At 48.5% G+C, this 21,810-nt stretch overlaps 1 protein-coding gene across 2 annotated transcripts in view; it reads right to left on the reverse strand.

Annotated features, from left to right (window-relative positions):
- LOC135916562 (leucine-rich repeat-containing protein 15-like) overlaps positions 1–21,810 on the reverse strand; it is a 127,140-nt gene that overhangs the window by 65,462 nt on the left and 39,868 nt on the right. For both annotated transcript variants that reach the window (XM_065449989.1, XM_065449990.1), the window contains exon 2: positions 8,069–8,134. The gene's annotated coding sequence lies outside the window, so the exon portion shown is untranslated. The remainder of the gene's footprint in view (positions 1–8,068; positions 8,135–21,810) is intronic.

The following is a 21,810-nucleotide window of genomic DNA, read 5'->3' on the forward strand; positions in this document are numbered from 1 at the left end:
AGTGTGTGCGTTCCAATCGGAGAGAGAGTGTGATCCACCACGACAGCGACCGCTTCATCACCCTTGCAGGCTGCGTCTACCCATACGGCGTCCGGTTCCGAGCCGTAGTAACGGTGCAGCGCTGTAGCTCGAGCTCTGCGGCGCTTATCGTGGTGGTCGGGGTGCATGTTACGGGGGAGTGGCTTAATGAGCAGTTCGCAGTGTAAGGGTTTTGGTATGGGGCGTAATGTCGGATCGTTGGCTGGTATCCGGATTCCAAGGGAGTGCAGTATGTACCGGCCAGTGTTGGTTTGTGTGAGACGAAGGTATTGTGCTTGGCGGTGTGCGTCTACAAGTTCCCCGATTGAGTTGTGGAGGCCTAATTGTAAGAGTCGCAGATCGCTTCGAAGATAAGGGCCCACGCGGCCGCGCCATATGCAGCCGCCGCCGGAGTACGCTTGGTCACGGTTGATAATAGTTCGACGGGGATGGACAAGGCACAAAAGAGCGATAAGAGCTCATAATGATCGGAACGTCATCAGCGGTTCTGGCGCCGCCACCTGCAGCAATTTGCTTGCCTCATCCATTCACCTTGCGCTACCGTCCGCAGCAGTTCGTGTCGCCGCAGCGCTGTCGTTTATTCTGGTCGGACCAAGTTTCACAGCATTGATAATAACACCGGGCTGCGTGGAGATGAGCAAGTGGCACAATGTTTACGCATACTTAGACGACTCCCAGGGGAGTTTTTGCGTGAACATCTAGAGCTCAACTCTTAGGTGCGGCGAGCGTCAGCGTCGGCGTCCCTCGTAACCGAGCGAACGAGCACAGTGAAGGATGAAAGAGCGAACGCGGAGCGCAGCGGGGCATGAAAGACAGCGATAGGGAAGCTAGCGCGAAGAGCAAAGCGGAGGAGGAGGGTATGGCAAAAGCGGGGAAAAAAACGTAGTGCTGCGCAAGTCTGGCTCTGCGGCGACAATGACAACGAGATGGCGCCAGTGTAGCGCGCGTCGTCCATTCACTGATGACGCCACCGATAACATAAATGGAAACATAGCGCTGCATGAGCGGAGGTCTGTCTGCGGCGGCTGCTGTGAGTCGCGCCCACGCGTCACCCACGCGCTGCCTCTCGCGATCTCCCGATTGGCGAGGCAGTCGCGCCACACTCCGCTCCGTTTGCAATGTGCCGCACGAGACAGTTTGTCCGCGCCAGCCAATATATATCACTTAAATGAAAACACTAGCTGCGCTCAAATTTTTGCATTAGAGAGTATCGTAATCGTCGGTGATTTTTTTTTTAACCATCTTTTCGTCCCGATGGCAACGTAGGGTCGAGCAGTCGTCTTGAAGATATTTTCTGTATGTATAATGCTTCCTGCACAGAAATTCGAAAAGTTACCGGTGACCCTTCCGGTTATCGCGGAAATTGAAGGCCTTGTGGCGCACCTCCGATCGCAAGAATCGCTAAAATTCTGGTCCTTCGTTGCTTTTGTTGTATTTTTTCTTCTTTTTGATGTTTATTTACTCCATGCACGGTTGTTTAAGCGCGTGCGCTCGTAACAATAAATTAAAACAACAAGGGGCACAAGGGGGCTGGAAACGCAACACAGACATTCTTGTCGTGAATTTCAGTTTGGCTGTGCAAGCATAAACTATGTAAACAGAAAAGTTGGGAAGGGTCTGAGGTTAAACAGCGCGTATAAACCAAGGGCACGAGGAAACAAACACCACAGACACGCGCTGGCTGCCAACTGGAAATTTATCTTAAATTCTCCAGCCATTTTATACCTATATAACAGAGGCTTACTACATTAGAAAGGAAGGAGACAAATGTGTAAGCGCTCCCTCTCTTGCCTTGTTGGGAAAAGAAATAGCTTTTTTGGATGAAAGATTATGATGCTGCTGGTTTGCAGATGTTTTTGCGACTGGTTTACGCATGCCTATGCTGAAGAAGGTATAAAATGGCTGGATAATTTCAAATAAACTTCCAGTTGGCAGTCCGCGCTTGTCTGTGGTATTTTCTTCCTCGTGTCCTTGTTTTATTCACGCTTTTTAACCTCAGTTCTAACTATGAAACAACTATCCCTCATCAAGATCCTACTAATTGGGAAGGATCTCCGGCTGAATTCTAAACGCGTGTAGTGAAAGAAATCTAAAGTCATATGTGTGCTTATTAAGTTTATCTGAACATACATCTGACTTGTTTTCTTTTTGAGTGTTAGACAGCGCCAGGAATAAGCGATATCTCAAAGAATCTGTTTGTCTGACGGCACTTCTAACGTGGGCGGACGCATCATATTCGAGCCCCACCTGGTGCCACTATTATGCTCATAAGTAGGAATTAATAATGTCAACTTTCGGGAACATGTTCTCGTTCTAAGAGGTCGCCTTATTTAAAAAATGGCTGTGGCTTAGGTAAGGTTAAGCCCAGGATGCGAAGCATACTAGCCTTTATTTTAGTTGTTGAACCACTGTTTAGCCTGGTGAACTGCTGTTGCTTGGCTATATTTGGTTCGGCTAGACGAAGAAACAACTCATGCATTACTTCTTCGCCTTCAAGAGTGGAACGCGACAGCGTTCCCGTCGACCCGCCAAGGGGTGTAAGACAATGGGCTACAGGGCAGCGACTACGCGCCCCGCATTGGACGCGGTGAGCGTCGAGCAAAGCAGCGTTCGGCGCGGCAACGAAATGTGCGCCTGAGCAAGAGACGCACGCCTTAGAAACAGCGCGTTTCTAAGGCAACACCGCATTCACTAGAGGCGCTTTTGTACCGCTTTGAAGCGTTGTACTCGTGGCTCAGTGGTAGCGTCTCCGTCCCACACTCCGGAGACCCTGGTTCGATTCCCACCCAGCCCGTCTTGCAAGAGTTGAGCCAAAGCCACTTCTCCTCTGTCGTGACGTCACGGTGTCACGTGATTTCATGGTCACCGCCGCGCCTGAGGAGCTGGGTTGAGCCCTCGTTCTCCTCTGTCGTGACGTCACGGTGTCACGTGATTTCATGGTCACCGCCGCGCCTGAGGAGCTGGGTTGAGCCCTCGTAATATGCTTCGCATAAAACCTGGAATAATCTTTCTGGGCCCGCGCTTTCCTGAGCACAAAAATCTGAGGCAGATGCTAGGTTAATTAATTAATTAGTCATAAATTATTTGAAGAAGAAATTCGACCCCACGACAGTTGATGCGTCACGATAGCCGAATCACTGCTCGCGATGGACCAAACTGATACATGGCAAGATTTTAGTAACTGGCACGAATCAGCACGAATCATTGTGCTGGATTTTCCGCCGCACAATGGCTACACGAGCTCTATCGAATGCACCCACGCATACAATTCCCGCTTCAGAAAGCGCTGCATTATCAAAACTGTACGTTGCTGAAATACAGCACGCATAGAGCCATCCCAACGACAGTTACTCGGGCCCGCCATAAAATTCACTCTGGATGAGCGTGAGAGCTTATGAGCATCTACGCGAAGCACTACTGAAAGCGAAAACACGTGTCCACTGCATCTTTTTGTAGCGGTGTGCGCACGCACACACACACGCACACGCTCAAAAACGCATGTTTTGATCAGACTTGTACACGTTGCAGAAAGTAAGTAACCGATTTCAATTACGTCTTTCAAAAATTTAATTGATTACGGTTACTAATTACTACCCCACGAAAGTAGATGAGCAATTACAAAAAAGCAACCGATTACTTTGACGTTACTTTCCTACCTACTTTTACTAATATTGCACAAATTAGTAAATAGAACGAGTTGACCTTGGCTCTTTCGATGCGTCATCTGCAGCCGTTCACCAGTTGTTTATCTTCTCTAAGAACGGCTTTTCAAAATTTTGTTCGATAATATTCTCTCGTTTTCTTTTGAAGACTTCTGCAGTGACACTGAAAACTCGCTTCATGTGCGCGCTGAAGAGAAGGGCTGTTTTGTAGCGCATTGTAGCCACTCAATGCCGCGATAATCGCGTCTCGCTACTCTATGAAGCGCACGGACTCATTGTTTCTGGACCTAGGGGAACGCGCTCCCGACAGGGCCAGTGAAAGAAACTGCACAGTCGTATTAAGTGATTCGCTGGCACCAACGTCCGAAGTGGCCATCACTATTGAGCCATAGAAGTTCCCTTTTCAATTTGCTACCCACCGTGGTTGCTCAGTGGCTATGGAGTTGGGCTGCTGAGCGCGAGGTCGCGGGATCGAATCCCAGCCACGGCGGCCGCATATCGATGGGGGCGAAAACACCCGCGTGGTCAGATTCAGGTGCACGTTGAAGAACCCCAGGTGGTTGAAATTTCCCGAGTCCTCCACTACCTCATAATCCGGAAGCGGTTTTGGCACGTAAAACCCCATAATTTTGTTTTTTTCACTTTGCCGAGCAACATCTCGTGGACCTTCTCTCAGCGCCCTTCAGTCGCCAGCCTAAATATTCAGGCTTAAGAGAAAGCTTTAGTAAGATAAAAATCAGTGACTGTTGGTATTTCAAATAAACTTCCAGTTGGCAGTCAGCGCATGTCTGTGGTATTTCTTTCTTGGCTTGTAGCGCCAAGTGAACAAAAAGTGAACAGAAAGGAGCAGACAGGACGAGCGCCTGTCTGCTCCTTTCTGTGTCCGTGTTCACTTCGCGCTACTAGCCAAGATCATGTTACTGTACCAACTCACCCAACTGTCTATCCTTTTGTATTTCTTTCCTTGTGTCCTCGTCTTTTTCGCGCTGTTTAACCCCAGTTCTAAGAAAGCTTTAGCTCGGGTGCTCCTGTCTAAACACATATAAAAGGTTAATTCGTTTTTCTCTCTCGGCAACCACTGCACCAAACTTGACGATGTTTGTTGCATTTAAAAGAAAAACTTAAAACTTAGTGACTGTTGGTATCGAATTTTTTATTTAGGTCATCAATTTTTACTAAATATTGGCACAAATCGCAAATTTTCAGAAAACGAAACTATCAAGTTTAGAACTCTGTAACTCAGCCGACAAAGATATTACAATTCTGTGAATTCCATCTATTAGTACATCTAAAGCGGACAAAATTGATATGTTACACATGAACCTCAAAAAATTTAGTGATATGGAAATACAGCTTTTGCAAAACCCTTGTACACGCTTAACAAGTCACGTAATATATAAATCGACACACAGAATTTGTCCGCTTTGAATGATCTAATGGATGCCATTTACAGAACCGCGATATCTGTTCTTAATGGAGAGCTATTAATTTGTACACTGCGTGCTTCTATATTTTTTAATTTTCAAATTTTTGAAAATTCTTTCAACGAAATTCAGACTCTAAATAGAAATTCCGCTTCCAACAGTCACTAAAATTGAACGCTCTCTCGCAAATGCAACAAGTTTCATAAAAATCGGTGCAGGGGTTATCTCAGAAAAGCGTTTTTGCGTTCTACGTGTATTTGATTATGCCGCTTGGGGGTTGGGTCCGAGCCAAAGCTTCTTCTTATACAAATAATTATAACGGACACCTGCAAGTTATCATGTTCCTTGAAAAGGCGGCCGAATCTAATGTAATTTGCTATAATGCTGCATAATAATCAGCCCTAGAAATACTGATCGTGTGTCACAATCACATAGATAGATGTGAGTCCCATAATATCAAGCAGATAGATAGAAACGTACGAGTCTAACGGCTAAAAACTCTTGTCACCGACTGCAATAAGCGAAGAAATGAGCCCCACCTCTTAGTGCCTATGAAGGCCACCTATGAAAAGTAAAACATTAATGGTGAAGTAACTTACAACAAGCGGTACCGAGAAAACGAAGTAATCGTTAAATTACAAAATTACCAAAACGCGCCATTGATTACAAGTAATTAATTACATGTAATTCGTTGTGCACAAGTCTCGTTCTGAGCATGCACTGTGCAGGCAGAGTTCCACGCACGTACGCACATACGCACACGCACATACGCGCGCGCACACATGCACACAATAAGCGCACGCGGACGCACGCATGCACGCACACGTATACACACGCGCGCACACACGCACACGCACGCACACACACACGTGTGCGCAGTTTTTCATGTTTCTCTACAATTTTCTCACTGACACTTTTAATCTAATTGTAATATTCGAGAAGTTCATTAATTAAACAAGACTAATGATCTAATTATGCGGAATTTGGTTGATAACAACTTTATTTATAGTCCTGCAGAGCTTTCGCCGACGGGGCCTTAGGTCTCCCACGTGGGGACATCGAGGTGTTTCCTCGCCGTCGCCTCGTGGGCCTGCATTACGCGGAATGAAACAAATTATTTGACTATCTGCAAGTGACGGCAAATAACATAGCTTGGTTCTGTCCAGCTACGGGGCATTTGCATATTGTAAATGTTTATATATATATATATATATATATATATATATATATATATATATATATATATATATATATATATATATATATATATATATATATATATATATATATATATATATATATATATACCGTTGTGACACGGCGCACTTTTGGTCGCGCTCAAGCCCGATCCGGATTGAATTTTGCGGTCGCGATTGGTTCCTTTGCGCAAGCTGGGCGAGGGAGCCAATCGCGATCGAAAGTGGCCGCGTGACACCGGTATTAAATAATGCATCGGTCACCGTCAGCAGAAACTGTCGAACGTTACGCGTAGAATAAGCGTCATCGGCCTCATATGCGACGTCAACTATCGTACAACAGCTGCGCCACATCTCGCTGTTTAGTCTGGTGCTGCACGCTCATCCGCGTGCGCTTCAGACCACGAGACACCGTGCGGTCAAAGACAACACGAACTGAACCACGCGACGCTGCAGTGGTTGCTTTTGCAGCCGTATCATTAGACGCCGCCGCCTTGGCTGGCTGCCACTGTTGGCTCCGGAGGCTTGTCAAATAACAGTGGCGGACGCAGTCTCGCTTTGCCAGGCACACGGGCAAGGTGAGACTGCTGGCGAGGTCCAGTGGCGACGGCTGCGAAACGGAGATGTCCAGTCGCCTTGGGCGCTGTTCGCTCGCTCAAAAACAAAAAAGCGTACACGAAACACGCGAGAAACGGGACTCCCACCCAGCAGCCACGAATGCGCCATCTGCTCATGCCGCGCACATTGCCGTGCTGGGCGGAAAAGATCGAAAGAGCGGAGGAAGCCGCCTTTCGGTGCTCGCATTGCACGCCTTCTCTCCATCTGTAACTGGGAACCCGGCACAACGGTGGGAAGAATTTATGCCCAGCCAAGCGCCCGAGAGATATCTCAGCTGACCGACCGGTGCGCGCTCGAGCGTGGTGAGCCTGCTGCGTGCCGCACTCGCGGTGCATTTCAAAATCGGCAGCACTTTCCCCTGTCGCTGTCCGCGTGCACCTTGCGCACCACATCGGTGCACCCGATATCGGCCCCACGTCATATCTGCGCGCGCCCTTGGGCGTTGTGTGGAAAAAACCTCGTCGTTCACCGCCGCTAATTTGGCCCGTAGCTAGCGCGGACGCCTGCCTGCGCTGGTGCGGTGCCGTTTCGCAGCAACGGGGAGCTCCCCACGCCAGACTGTGGCGCGACCGGCTGCCTCAACTCTTCTTCGTGACAGGCCATTGTTCTGGCGCCTCTGGAAACCGCGGGGCTTTTCAGCCGCGTCTTTTCGTTAGTCAGTCTTGGTCGCTTCTGCGCTTTTTCGTTCTTTTTTTGTTCTTCTCGTCTATCGTCGTATGTCCGCACCTCTTTCCCACAGCGAGAATAAATGCGTTGTGCAGACTGACGGCTCGTGGTTTATACGCCGCTTCGACTCTTCGCCACCTTGTGAGATCTAGGTCTCTCGCACTGCTCACCATCCTGTGTAGTTCGCATCGGTTCTAGCACAGTCGAGGAGACAATGGCCGGGGCAGCAGACGCTGGTCTCAGACCAGGCTCTGCCTATCTTTTTATCGCCCATTCTGAGACTGCTATGCACTAGGCCACGTTCATCGATTTCTGTTGATCGTATGGATGAATTACTTTAAGGTGGGTGAAATGTTACAACAAGCAAATTCTTTAGAGCAAAAAGAATGTGCCTGTTGGGATACACATCAAGAGTGTACGATTGAGCATCGTGTATTCTTAATATTCCGTAGTGCCAACTTACCAGGTCGCCTTGTCAGCGTCGCGGCTTGATCGTAATCATCCTTCGATGTCGCTGGTTGAAATATTCCTGCGGATAGTTGAACGTAATCAAAAGAAGCATCTCTTGTAATACCGCATTAATAAGAACATAGAAAGGCTCATGCAATTCTGAACGTGAGGCTTGTTATAAAGCTTATCTTTTGTCTTTTTCTTTATACATACATGCGTTTTTTTTATACTATACACGCAATCCGCAGCAAACGAACCATGCACGGCACCTACTTCTGGAAAATGTTTTGAACGGGCTGGGGAGGTTCCTCAGTAAGTTAATCGTTGTGATGCCACGCTGAAGAACCCGCACGTCAGTTCAACGATGGGAAATAGTTCTTTTTTTCGACGGCGCCCACCTGACGTTGGAGGGCTGCAGTATGTGTATGTACAATCGTACGTGCGGGCGCGAGAATTTCGGTCTGGGCCACACAGTCATTTCCGTTCGCGTGCTTCCGTGCAAGCACTGCTCCGAGTTCCCCGCCAAGGGGCTCCGGTGGAGTGAACTTGGAGCGTGCGGTCTGGCGGTGACTCAGCCCACCTATCCCGGTGCAGTAATTCGTTTAGCGCGAGAGGGCGGTGCGAGCCAACTACCATTCGGTTTGCGGAAGAGGTGAGCGTGCGCTGCAACGGAGTCGATATCATGGTGTACGCATTCGGAACTGTTGCTTTTTGATGCCACGCGCTCTTTTGCCGCCGCGATCTCTTCGGCGTGGTGCGCCTAAGGAAGACCCTCTGAGACAATAGACGACTTCTTGAGAAATCAATCCGTTTATAATATTTTAATCATGAACCCGGCCCTCTAAAACAATGTTACGTAATCGCGGCATATATAAGGAAAGCATTACAATCCTCTCGAAGCGTTGGGGTAATACCTTGTTGATTATATCGTCTAGTGTCTGTATAGTTACTCTTAAAGTCATATCTTACATATATGGTGTATCCTTGTAGCTATGTGTGGTTTTCGCCACTTTTTAATTTCTTACGCTATGAATTTCCGCCACTTTTTCTTTTGCTTTTGTATCCATTGATGACTGCTCCTTTTTTTTTCCCCCACTCGGTGTTTGCTTATGGGCAGTTAGCGCTTTGTCAGGCATTTATTTGCCTTTTCGCCAGCGTCCACAGATAATTTGTACATGATTGTCCGAAATAAACGTAACGTAACATATCATATCATATATCATATCATATCATATCATATCATATCATATCAAGCATGCTGTAAGCAAGCAGCACATCACCACAGCGATATTATCGCATGTATTGCAATAATAGTCTAGTAAATGAGGTGGCAGCGAACGTCATAAGAACAGTTCAATAAACCGCACGAAACCGGTATTATTGTATACTCGTGTGCCTGAGAGTGCGTAAGCTAATATCACATCGTACTATATATATATATATATATATATATATATATATATATATATATATATATATATATATATATATATATATATATATATATATATATATATATATATATATATATATATATATATATATATATATAATGTGTGTGTGTGTGTCGCCAGCTAGCGCTTTTATACAAGTCATCACCGCACTTCTCTCCAAAGAGCTGCGCGAAGGAGTCGCGTAATGAGCCGTAACAAATGAAGCCCGTCCACGACACATGCTAGGAGGGCTATACATGGAAGTGCACACAGCAGGTCGGTGCTGAACGACGTGACTTCTAGTCAACAGCAGCCGAAAGGTGCGTGAACTACAGAATGATCAGCTCGAATGACGGCAATGTTTACTGCCCGAGTTCATAGGTGTATGGCTGCTCCATTAGCAGCTTTCTGTATGATGGGACTGTTGTTGGTGGCGATATCTCAGTTCGCTATATAATTCACCACATTTTTTTAGGCAATTTCTTTATTCCTGCCTTCGCTATCAGTCATCATTGCCACTGCCGATTCATTGCCGCTGCTGCATTGCTCCCTTGTCTTAGAATCACAAACACAAATCGCCTCATTTTCTTCCCCTGAACTCTGGCTGCACCGCCTGCGGGGTGCATGGCATTTGGCGAGACCTACAAACTTCAGAGGCTGCGCCGAGGGCTCTAATATTCCAGGACAAGTATAGCCATCTCCAGTTGAACATCTTTCTCAGCGCTGGTGTAGCTTATTTCGTGTTCCGACCTCGAATACACTCCGGAGGAAGTAAGGAACGGCGGATGGAATTACCGGTTCTCGAGCCAAAAGCAGTAGATCATAAGCGTGGCGCACAGGACAGGGAACACATCAACCGTCTTGAGGGGACGGGAAAGGGTGGGAGCGGGAGGGGTGGTTCCGCACTGCGCAGCGATGGCGTCGCGAGCATTCCTGCGGCCTAATTGGCAGGGCGAACGGTTTCCAACGACGGGTGAGACCAGGAGGGGGATCGGGGTGCAAACCGCGAGACCATTGCGAGACCGGCCAACCGCGTGGCGCGGTCTAGCGGGAGCTGCGACGCACTCATCTAGGCGTGCAATTTTTCTAGTGGATGCCCGCGCTTCCAAATCCGCGACGGATGTCACCGATGTCAGCGTCCTTCTGCCACCGCGGCTATTTTGGTTGCACGGCGGCGAAGTTTTCGTCGCGCCATTGACTCCAGCATGGTCGGGGAAAGTTTCGGATGGGAAAGACGCAGAAGGCTGGTGCGGGGCGGGAGGCGGCACACGCGGGGGGTGGGGAGCGGGATCTTGACTGAGTTTCAGTTCGTCTCTGGGGCGCTTCTCTTTTCGAAGCGCCCCTATGCGCGCTCTCAAGCGCTGCGCGGGAGGAATGGGGCGTGCGCTGTGCTGTGATAACGGCCCACACGTTGCAAAATAAAACGCGCTCCTCATTCCTTCATGGCTTTCTGCATACGTCTAATTTCGGGACAACCAAAGGCGGCACCGAAGGCACCGCGAAGGTCGCATGGAGCTTTTTTAGTGGCGCGCCTGCTCGGTATACCGTAACCGTGCACGCGAGTCGTCCTGGAAATTTAGATTTGGCTATAGCTGGCTGAAGGACTCTTTCAGCAGACTTGCAGTTGGAGAGGTCAACTGCTGGGAAGACGCGTGCTTCAAAACACATAGAGGTTAGTGTGAGCCTACTCGTGCGACGGAAGCAGTGTTGATGAGAGCGCTTTAATGGGTATTAAGCTAGAGATCTCGGGTCAAGATCTTGGCTCGCACGTTGGCTGTACGTGGCAGTATACGCGTGGCTTGCAGACGCCTGAATGGCCACTTGCAAGCGATATAGCATCCCTCTTTCTTGCGAGCGCGCGGATATTGCTTCAAATCAGTGGGGGCAAGGCGAGAGGTTCGACGGTCACAGCCAGAAAGGAATGAACGCCGAGCAGAAGGTCTCCCTATGGAGCCCAGAACCCGACGGAAGCCGCCAGAGCCGCGGCTCTAGCCATAGCGATGAACCCGTGGCTAGCGCGGAATAAAAATGGTCAGAGCGAGGGGTTTTTGAAATGGTGCCTCCAGTTGGGCATGGGACCCCGGCGTGATGGAGAGGCGACACGCTCCAACGCCTGCGAGTTTGGGCCACCATTTTGAAAATCGGCGCAGCGTATTTATTACCCACGGGCTGCGGGTCGGCGCCAAGCGCCACCCTGGCGATCCCAAACCGTATTTCTCCGCCTCGGTGACCATCCACCGCTAAGCACAAAAATGAAAAGAAACCGATAATGTTTTTTTCTTCTTCTTCTTGAAGCGCCGGTACCGTGGGGAGAAGTGTGCCTTTCTATGAACACGCACCAGGAGATGCGTCCTGCTCCTCTCGCGGTCTCATGCTCCCCATTCTAAATGGGGAGACTCTCGGCAACGCACCGACTGGCTTTGGCATGTCCTTGCCGTAGTCAACGTTTTTCCTTTCCCAGAGAGTACCCCTATACCTATATTTTGTTAATAATGATGGCTGTAAAATAGGCCGTATAGCTAAGCAATGTGTCACTCCTGGAGAGCACAGCTTGCCTATAGCGCGGCTACGCGTCGCACTCCGGTGCTCGTAGGCTCATTCTATACACCGTAAGGGACGCTGATTCGAAGAATACTGCTTGCATTGCTTCTGACCATGCGATACCAAATAGACGGGCCCCACCTACTCGTGGAAGCTAGTAATGAACCACATTTTTCTTTTTTTTTCGTTCGCGCTCTGGGGCTGTATCATCACCCTTTACATCAATAATTTAACATCAAACAATTACTTGTTTCCATTGAAATGTAGAAATGATAAATAAAAGGAAATCAAAGAGGACGAACAAACAACTGGCCACAGGTGAGATACGACACCACGTCATCGCATTACGCATGCGATGCTCTTACCAATTGAGCTACCGTGGCGCCGTATCAAAGGCATCTAAGATGGAAGTAACATACGAGGGTTCATTGGGGTGAGGGGGGGAGGGGGGGCCGTTGCTGCCTCGCAAATTCACGTACTAAGCGACGCCTGCGCGGTAGAAAGGATGTATCCGCCGTCATGGCCGGCCGTGGGCTCTAGCGGTGGCTTACACCCCAAGGTCTTGATATGGAGAGACAATAAAATGTACCCTTTTTTTCATTCATGAACACGCAGAAGTACTAAGACCGCAGCGCAGAGTTCAAAGCGTTCGGGGTATCTAGGGCTCTGGTCGACTCCCAAAATTGCATTATCAGTTCGTCTAATTCTTGCCGCCCCCTTTCTACCCGTTATTGTGTATACGATGCTTCTACCCGGAATCACGGTCGGCCTATTTGCTCCTCATGTTCCTTTAACACGGTAACGCTACAAAGTGGATCGTCCCAGCAAGCGGGATTCATCGCAGCGAGTCTGAAAGGCGAAAGCAAGAATTCGCGCCATTTTCGTCAGTCGTCCGAATAGTAGGAACACTTGTCTGATGAAACTCCACCCACCAAGCGGGAAGTTAGCCGGGGGTCAGTGAACTATTTAATTCCGCTAATACGCCTCGCGCGGTCAACGCTAGGCGATCGTCCTCGACTTTGGGGACCCCCATTTGGGAGAGCGACCCTGGTCTCTATCGCCGGGTCTACGCAGCGCTTTCTGTTTTCGGCGGCTTCTAGGCGCCTCCACTGACACGCGAAGGAGATAGGCGACGCAACGCGAAGAGAACGACGGCCCTGTCTCGCTCTAGTCGCGCCGCGCATAATTGATGCTCGTTTTCCTCGCGCCAATAAAGGGCACCTGTAACGCTACTTTCAGCTCCACTGTATCGCTATAGCCTGTAACGCTGCGCAAGTTTCACCATGCACGGGGAAAAAAATGAAAGTGTGGCGCCATCATACTCGCTTTATTTTTATTATTATTAGTTCTTTTCTCGGCAGCGGAGATTGCGTGGTTCGTGCGCGTTCGGTCGTACTCACTGCAGCTCTCAAAGGGGTTCAGCGATGAGTCTAGAGAAATGTCTTATTTTCTTTACATTCGACATGAAGCGGAGACGAACACTGGAGGGGGGGAGGGGGAAGAGAAGACATAAACTAAATGAAAACGAAAAAGGAAAAAGAAAGGAATAAATAAACGAATCAAATCCAGATGACTAACTTAAGGTCAAATAATCTGTATAACTCATCTCAAACACGTCATCTGAAGTGGCGAATCCTGAATACAGCAGGACTGACATCTTCAGCTTCCATTAAACTATTTCTCTCTCTCTTTTTTTTTCTCTCTTCACACCAAATACCATCACCACTAACAAAGAGAGAGAGAGAGAGAGATCAAGGCCCGACTTATCTGCATGTCAATGGCTGGCGACCGTAGCTAATAAATAATGTCGAACATAAACATCGGCTGGCGTGTGGCCTTACGAATGGTTTTAGCGCAAGAAAGTATGGGCCCAAGACCCGCACTCAGAAAAACTCAAGGGCCCTTAGTTATCCCTACGTGGATGAATGCGAAAGCATTGCGACGTCTTCCCGATGGCGACTCGTTTTACGAAACGTATTGGTACCGTTTTCACATTGCCTTGTATCATTTCTCGCATCACGTGGCTCGGCCCCGTTCGCGCACTTGCTTGGACGTCCAAGGGAGCCGGGTGCAGCTTCAGACTGAGAAGTTTCCGTCTATCGGAGCGCACGACAGAACTCACCCAAATCGCCGCACCGACTGGCAGTGGGCCAATGCCGTCAGCGCATTCGCAGAACGAGGTGCAGTATGGGAACGCTGGCATGATGAGCGGCGTCGGAGTCAGCTGTAGAAGAAAACGACGACGAACGCGCAAGCCGTGGCACGAGCGCCTCTGTGACCACGTGACTTGTTGCACATTCTCCGGCCACAGCGACGGATTTTCCGCTTCATGAGCTATAACTGCTTTCGCATTAAAAGCTATTTGGTTGGAAAACTGTATTAAACTGTTTGTAGGGGCCTCACTTTAGCCAATCGCTATGTTGGACGTATTACTAAGGACCGGAGACCGTCCAGTGAAAAAGAGCACTTAAGAAAAAAAAAACTTTTTTTTTCCTTTCGTAAATGCCCAAATCGATATTAAACGCGTTCCCGACGACGTCAATATCGTAAAATCCCCAGTACCCACATTCGCAAGACTCATGCATAAAAGCGCTTACTAATTGGCTGCCTTCTCGGCGCTCGCCACTCATGATACCGATCGACGTGATAACGAGACGATTGCTGTGATGACGGCCAATCACAGAGGCCTCCAGCGAAAGAGAGCTCGCATACGCAAAAAACGTACTTGCGTTGGCATCGTTCGTAAGAGGAGACGCCATAGTCAATAGTGCACGATGCTTGCCGTATGATTAGTGGAAGCGACCGGACAATGGCAAGCAGGACTTGAGAACGAAAAGCTTGGTAGAATCGGCCCGAGCATTTTCGTACATACGGGCCCAGTTTACGAATTTACGAATTACGGCGATCACTGCGTTCAAGTTCTCCGACACTTCCGTTCTATCAGACGGGCCTCGGCCTGTTGACGTCGCATTCTACCAAAGTTGTCCAATAATTGGGCGCCTGGACGAGACACATTAGCCGATGCAGTTCCCAGCGCCCGTCCTGTGTCTTTCTCGGCTATTCGTGTGTGTCTTCCTGGGCGCTTATTTTCCGTCGATCTGCAATGCACCGTCTATACCGTCTGCAGGTGCTGTTAAAATTCAAAACACTCATCGCTGTGATCACAATGAGCTACAACAAACGCACCGGCAAACGGCACCGCAAAGGCAAGTCGCATACTTATTCGTCGCTCGTGGTTCCATCTCCTTTAGTGCGCATACTGGGGACGACACGATATCGCTGGAAAAGTCCTTCGCCCTGCAGTGGACATAATAAAATAGGCCGCTGCTGTTGACGAGCGGGAATCTGTGTGCTTATGTTCATCCACCTCGCACGTCGGTTATAGTTGCCCTTCCTGCCCAACATGCCAGTGGCCATTGTCTCCTAGCGACAGCTTTCAGAAACCCAGTATACGCTACAGACCGAGTGCGCTAAACTTTCTGTACAGTGCGTCAACAGACGTGGGCTCGAAAAAGGAAGAAGAAAGAAACAACAGCTATGTAGGGAAAGTGCGTTCCCTTAGCAGCACCTAATGTATACTGAGCATAATCGGCACTGCAATAAAGTGTCGCCGAACTGGAAGCGTCAGCGCAGCGTGGCTGACCACGGGCATATACACGGTATATATGCGCACCACCATCAGCGTTAATCTTGCGCGATCGAGCCGGCTTGGCGGGCGACGCGATCACGACAGCTGTGGAGCAAAACAAAAATGTACGACTGGTTTTAGGCAGCGCCTACTGCTAAGAGAAGAACCCTAAGAAAGACATGAAACACTAAAGGGCATATCACGCAGTATTTCACATCCTGCCTCTGGCAGAAAAAAAAATTCAACAAAGACAGGAAACATTCTTGCTTGCAGTGTACATCGCCTCCTGTATATGTAACTTTTGCACTCTCCGCGATAGTTACTCTGTTGTGGCTTGCTCTCATTCCACATGGCAGTTCCTCAACCCGCGCGATAACGGGCCTAAGCGTCCTTGTATATAGGTCATATGTTTATATGCGAGATTTTATCATTCTTAAGATTTATAAACCTGCGTGCATAGAGCGAAAAACATCTCGTGAGAGCGACGTATGCGAACCCTGTATTTCTTCAGTTTATCTTAACACGTCGTCTCTTCTCAACACGAGGCAGTGGTCCTAACCGAATTCCTTTCTCGGCGCAGGGGAAGATTAACTCGCTGCTTACCGCTCAAATTGTAATAATCACCCCAACCAGCTACTGCGAGTCAGCAAGAGTTCCGAGCGCAGAGCCGACGCAAAATGAAGGCGGCCCGAGTGGTCCGTCGAGATGAGACGAGATGTGGATTGAGCGCGGGTCGCGTACGCAGTGTGCAGAAGCCGGCAAATCAGGTTCATTTCTTTCGCCGCGCTGATTACGGCCTAAGTCTTGTCCCGGGCCTAATTAGGAGAATACGTGTGGTAGTACTTCCTCCGGCTTCATTTATGCGGAAATTTCTGCCGCTGCTGGATTCCTCGGGCTTTCGCGCTCCGCTCCTTCGCGTTGTTTCATGGTCCGTGCTTCGCCATTCCCGCTCTTTTCTGTCCTCGGTCTCGGCTCTCTCGGCGGCCTTCTTACAGCGCAGGAGACAAGTTTAATACCACCAGAACGAATGAGATTGGCCAAATCTGTCTCTTCATTCAGCAGCGACAAGTCGCCATGCTCCCTTGTGTCTATGCATGCACCGAGCATGTAGGGGTGGGGGGGGGGAATGAACAGAGAAACAGAGAAAACACGACAACTCCATTCCTGTAGTTAGACACTGCGCTTACTGTGACGGAGTTAGGCTTCGGCGAGATTGAATCTAACGGAACGGTGCGTAATCCCTGGTGAATGAAGGCGCGTATCAAACGGCAAGGGAAGGGAACGCCCAGCAGGCAAATTAGCGGAAAGAGAGGGAGGAAGTGGCAGACGCTTTGATTGCGTAGCCCTAATGGTCGCTGGGAAACAAATACAATTGGCGCCCGGACTTCTAAGGACTGCAGGATGCAAGTACTGCGAGTTAGCAGCACGTGCGCAGTCCAGCGTGCCAAGCGAGCAGGACACCGTGTACTGTACGGGCCCGTGTACCTCCGTGATGGTCCGCGCGCTTAGACGATAAGCCACTCCGCGTTTTAGTGCGCTCATCCTCTCCGCGACGCTGCTCCTGTTCACCGATTACTAATCGATGAGAGCTGGCATCCAAGAGCCACTAGTGTTGTGTTCTGGCGTCCTCTCCTGAGCCTCAGGCGTATACATACAGTCTTATATTGTCGCAACAACTCGGAACTACTTTGGGACCTGGCGAGCGTTCTCAGGAGTAAGCAACATAGGCGCCGGCAGACCTGGCGCTGCGCGACGACATTCGGCGAGTCCTGGTGTTTCGTGATTTGATTAAGCACGTGTTGGGGGCGATTGTCTCCACAAGTTCTGTTGTCATCCTGGGAGCCTGTTATCATGAACAGTCAAGCGAATTCCTGCTGCAGAACTCATTGTAGTCTTCCCGTTATCGCATACCAAGGTATTAATTGAAACTCTCATAAAGTGTGCTTGCGCGCGCGCGCACACACACACGCACACGCACACAAATAATACTTGAAAAAATAAGAAAAGGGCAATGAGAAGCGTAATTTTATTTATTGTTTTCTTATTCGTCAGTTTCAGAACGTTGTGCGCAGTGAAGTATGCGTCCAAAAGGTCGAATAGTCCAATGATCTAGATATGTTTTAAATAGTTGTCTTTTTGTGGTAGTATACTCGTGCGCGGTGTTGTATGCTTGATGCGTGCCCATTAAGAGAACTGACTCAGGTAAAATAAAATGAGCATTCAAACTCCTAAAAATAATAATAGTGGAAATTTCGATGTCGAAAAAGGGGGAAAAGAAACGCGACTGCGCAGAAAATGGCAGGAGGTGGTGAGAAAGTGTGGTTTTACTGTCACACCTGCAAAGACAACTTCCGCAGTTCTTCGCTACATGTGTACATAGGTCCTTCGCACATCCTTGAAGTTAGCTCGGTGTTTGTCAGCCTAGGCTAGGATTTCCACCCATGTAAACCATGCCGATTTCTTGTACACATATTCGCATATGTAGTCAGAACTCACAAACATTACATTCTCCAGACCCGACTCTGGCTTGTTCGCCAATGGCGAGATAGCAAGACACATTTTCCATAATCATGGCTGCTTGCCGGCCTCCTTCACACAGCTGTTCGCTCACAATAAAAAAAGAGAGATTTTCATGTTTGTCTGCAAAACACCCCCCCCCCCCCCATTCGCGTATCATAATTCAATTTCTTCCACAAGCGAAATGGAGTAGCCGGAAGCAAGCTGTTACCAGGTACCTCTGCATGCGGACACCGGTTAGCTATTCCCTGACTTTCTTGCACACGCAGGCCAAGTTCCCATCAAGACAGTTCGTACTGTCTCAGCTCCCAGTCTCACCAACGCCATCGGTACTTCGACCATGACCAGTCACAGCAAAATTTCATAATTCTAACATATATAACGGAATCCTCGGGATTAGAGCTCGCCACTCCCCACGTTGACGTTGATTATTTCATATACTTGAAACACTTCGCAGATATGGAGTATTTTGTTATTCCAAGGAAGGGGGGGGGGGGGAGAAGAGGTTCTTAAAATCCTGCTCGCCCCTGTATATGCTGGCTGGTGACATGTATCATGGAATTTTCTTGTCACTGCAGTTAAAAGCATGAAGCTGGGTCGCCGTCAGCGTCGGCCAGACGCTGACATCGTTGTCTGGCCACCTCGTCATCCTCGCCTTTGCCCTCGCCTTGGCCCTCGACATAGGGCGAAAAAAAAAAAGAAATCTCTGCCCGCCATCGCCATTGGTGTTCGGAGGCTTAGGCTGGAATGTGAACGCCTTTGACTCGCTCAGGCCCTCCGGATGCGTGCGCGAGCTCATCGCGGCTTACCTCCCCCTCCCCCTCCTTCTCTCTATCTTACCTTTCTATTCCCTCTTTCCCGTCCCCCAGAGTAGGGTAGCCAACCAGACGCATATCTGGTTAACATCCCTGCCTTCTCTCTGCATTTACTCCTCCTCCTCCTCCTCCTAGGCCTAATTCACGCAGCGGTCACCGGCATCGGTCATGGAACAGTGTTTTCTCGCCGTCTTTTATTAAAAATAAGGCACCGCCGACCTTAGGGGCTTCAGCTAAAGTCACCGGTGTGCTATTTTTGAGGATAAATTGGCAAGAAAACAAAAGCAATTAAACGTGTCTTTATTGTGCATTCACAACTGAACATCTAATCAGGGAGGCACAAGGCTTCAGATAATCACGAAAACGTCTCCAATGTGTTCAAACTCCTACGGCCTCGCGGCGAGAGCCGTGAGGCCGTAGGAGTTTGAACACATTGAATTCAAGGAAAGGGATGCGATAGATTAGAGAAAAAAATACGAAAGGAAAAATATAAAAAACACGCACACATACATACACAGACACACAATGCAGAAATGTTTCTGTGGGCGCTGTCACGCAGTCTGTGAAGAAGTTACATTGTGTTACACTGTGTCAACGTCCCACTATTACGTTCTACGAAGGCTGATGTGTAGAGAGAGAGCTAGAGAGAAAGGGAAAGGAAAGGTCCCGGGGTATAAGTTGTTGCGGGGTTTAGCTGTCGACAGAGGAGGATTGAAGGCGCCTATAAACGCATGTTAAATGACGCTGGTCATCACACACGCAGCACATTGGCGCTTGTACGAACTCTTGTTAGAGTGAGAGTTTGTATGGCCTACACTAAGCCGAATAAGGTAGGCTAGCACAAATTCGTGTCTGTGAAGCGCGTGGGAAATGCAAATGTGACGTTTGGGGTTCAGTCGAAAGGGCTCGAGTGGCCGTCTGCCGCGCTGCGGATTGTATATGCGCCGTGTGCATTGTTTATCTGCACTCAAGCGTCTGTGTTTTTGTTTCCTTATTCTCATCCCTGTGTGCAGAGTAGCCAATCGAGTTAATGCGAAAAGAAAAAGGAAATGCGTACCCCATGTGCAAGGCACAGAACAGTATACCTGTACACGTCCAGCCGACTGTACCCTGCGCATGTGTTCAGTATAAACTCTTCGCGTTTCCACCCTTGCTTTCGCTTCCCTCTTCTATTACCATTATTTATTCGAGAAGCAAATATCCACCCAAACCGGGCATAAAATTAGGAAATTGGAGACAGGTATTTTAAAATGAGATCTGACTGTTTCAACAGTGATCCTAGCAGTGCTTGCAGAGACGCTCATGGAATCGCACCCGTAACCTGCGGATGTCGCATATGTCACGGCAGCTGTGGGTTGTCAGTGAGCTTTAACGTGCGTGAAAATGCGCTATGAACATTTTTTTTATGAAGAGATATGAACACCGCTCTCGCTTGTACACGAAGTTCTGTCAGTGATGTCAGTTCTAGGCCACCGCGACTGCAGCACTCGGTTCGTATTCACCCAAAAATAAAAAAAGTACTTACGATAGAACTTTCGTAAGAAGATACTCTGTAGCCCATCGTCATGACGGACATTATCTATAGTGAAGGTGGCCGGCCAATGGGAGACAGCACTTAGAAACGAAAAGCTTTGTGAATCCATACCCTCATTTCTAGCCCATCGGCGTCTTCATCCTCGTCGGAATAATAATAATAATAATAATAATAATAATAATAATAATAATAATAATAATAATAATAATAATAATAATAATATAAACGTAGCAAAAGTGTAATCACATATCAGTGATAAAGCCCGTTCACTGCACGGAATTCCTTTATTTCTTTTTCAGACGATGACAAATTGATAATACGGCAGGCTTCTTATGCAGAAACGGGCCGCCTAGCTCACCGCTTATAAAATGCAAAATGAACAAAAACCCCCCAGAATGAACAAGAACAGCAGCAAAAACGTGCCCGCGTCGCGCCGCTCGTCATATCGGTTACGAGGGTGGTGGCGGTGTTTCAAAAGGATTGTAAGGAAGATCGTGCAGCTTTCATGAATCCACTGGTACGCGTGAGCCTACTATAGTGTGGGCCATGTTTAGCCCATAGAATTAAAGCCGTATGAAATAATTCCACAATAGTATAGGTAAGAGAGGACGAGTATTTAACGTCAATGAAGATAAGGGAGTGAAATAGTGAAACAATTAACGCAATTAGAGGCGGAAGAGTAGCCTTCCACGAAAAAAAGAAAGCAGCCTTGATAGCGATAGCGATAAACACGTCGCAATATGGACCGCTGCAATACAACTTCATGTTTGCATTACGCGACATTAGTTAGAGAGTGCAATAAAATCTTATGACAAGAAAAAAAAAGGAAACCACTTTGGTTAATATTAAGTGGCTATGACGTGGTCGCAATTTGCAGGCTTAAAATAAAGCAACATCCCCTCTTAACGCATCGGTTCGATACATACGACGCAAGGTTAGGTGCCAGTGAATTACAGTTGGCTCTGCTGTCACAGAGCCAAATTTTGCTGCAAATGTTACCGCACGCGCGGTATACGTGTGGGAGGCAGTTGCCGTCCGAATGTTTACACGATTCCTTCCCTGCTCCCTTCTTTAGCCATAGTCGAAGGCGCCAGCTCAGCACCTCAACGCTTTTCATTTGCGCTGAGCGTTTTATAAATGACGTCAGTGAAGGCTGCTGCGATGCACCGGGCGCTGGCGACAGCCGAGGGTTAAAGTCCCCCTAGAAAAGCGCGCGTGCGGTCGTGATGAAGTGTCGCTCCTCCGTGTGCTCTGCTAAGCCGTTCTTTTTCTTCTTGTTCTTTGTTG

This window comes from Dermacentor albipictus, chromosome 1 (assembly GCF_038994185.2).
Source record: "Dermacentor albipictus isolate Rhodes 1998 colony chromosome 1, USDA_Dalb.pri_finalv2, whole genome shotgun sequence".
Lineage (NCBI taxonomy): Eukaryota > Metazoa > Arthropoda > Arachnida > Ixodida > Ixodidae > Dermacentor > Dermacentor albipictus.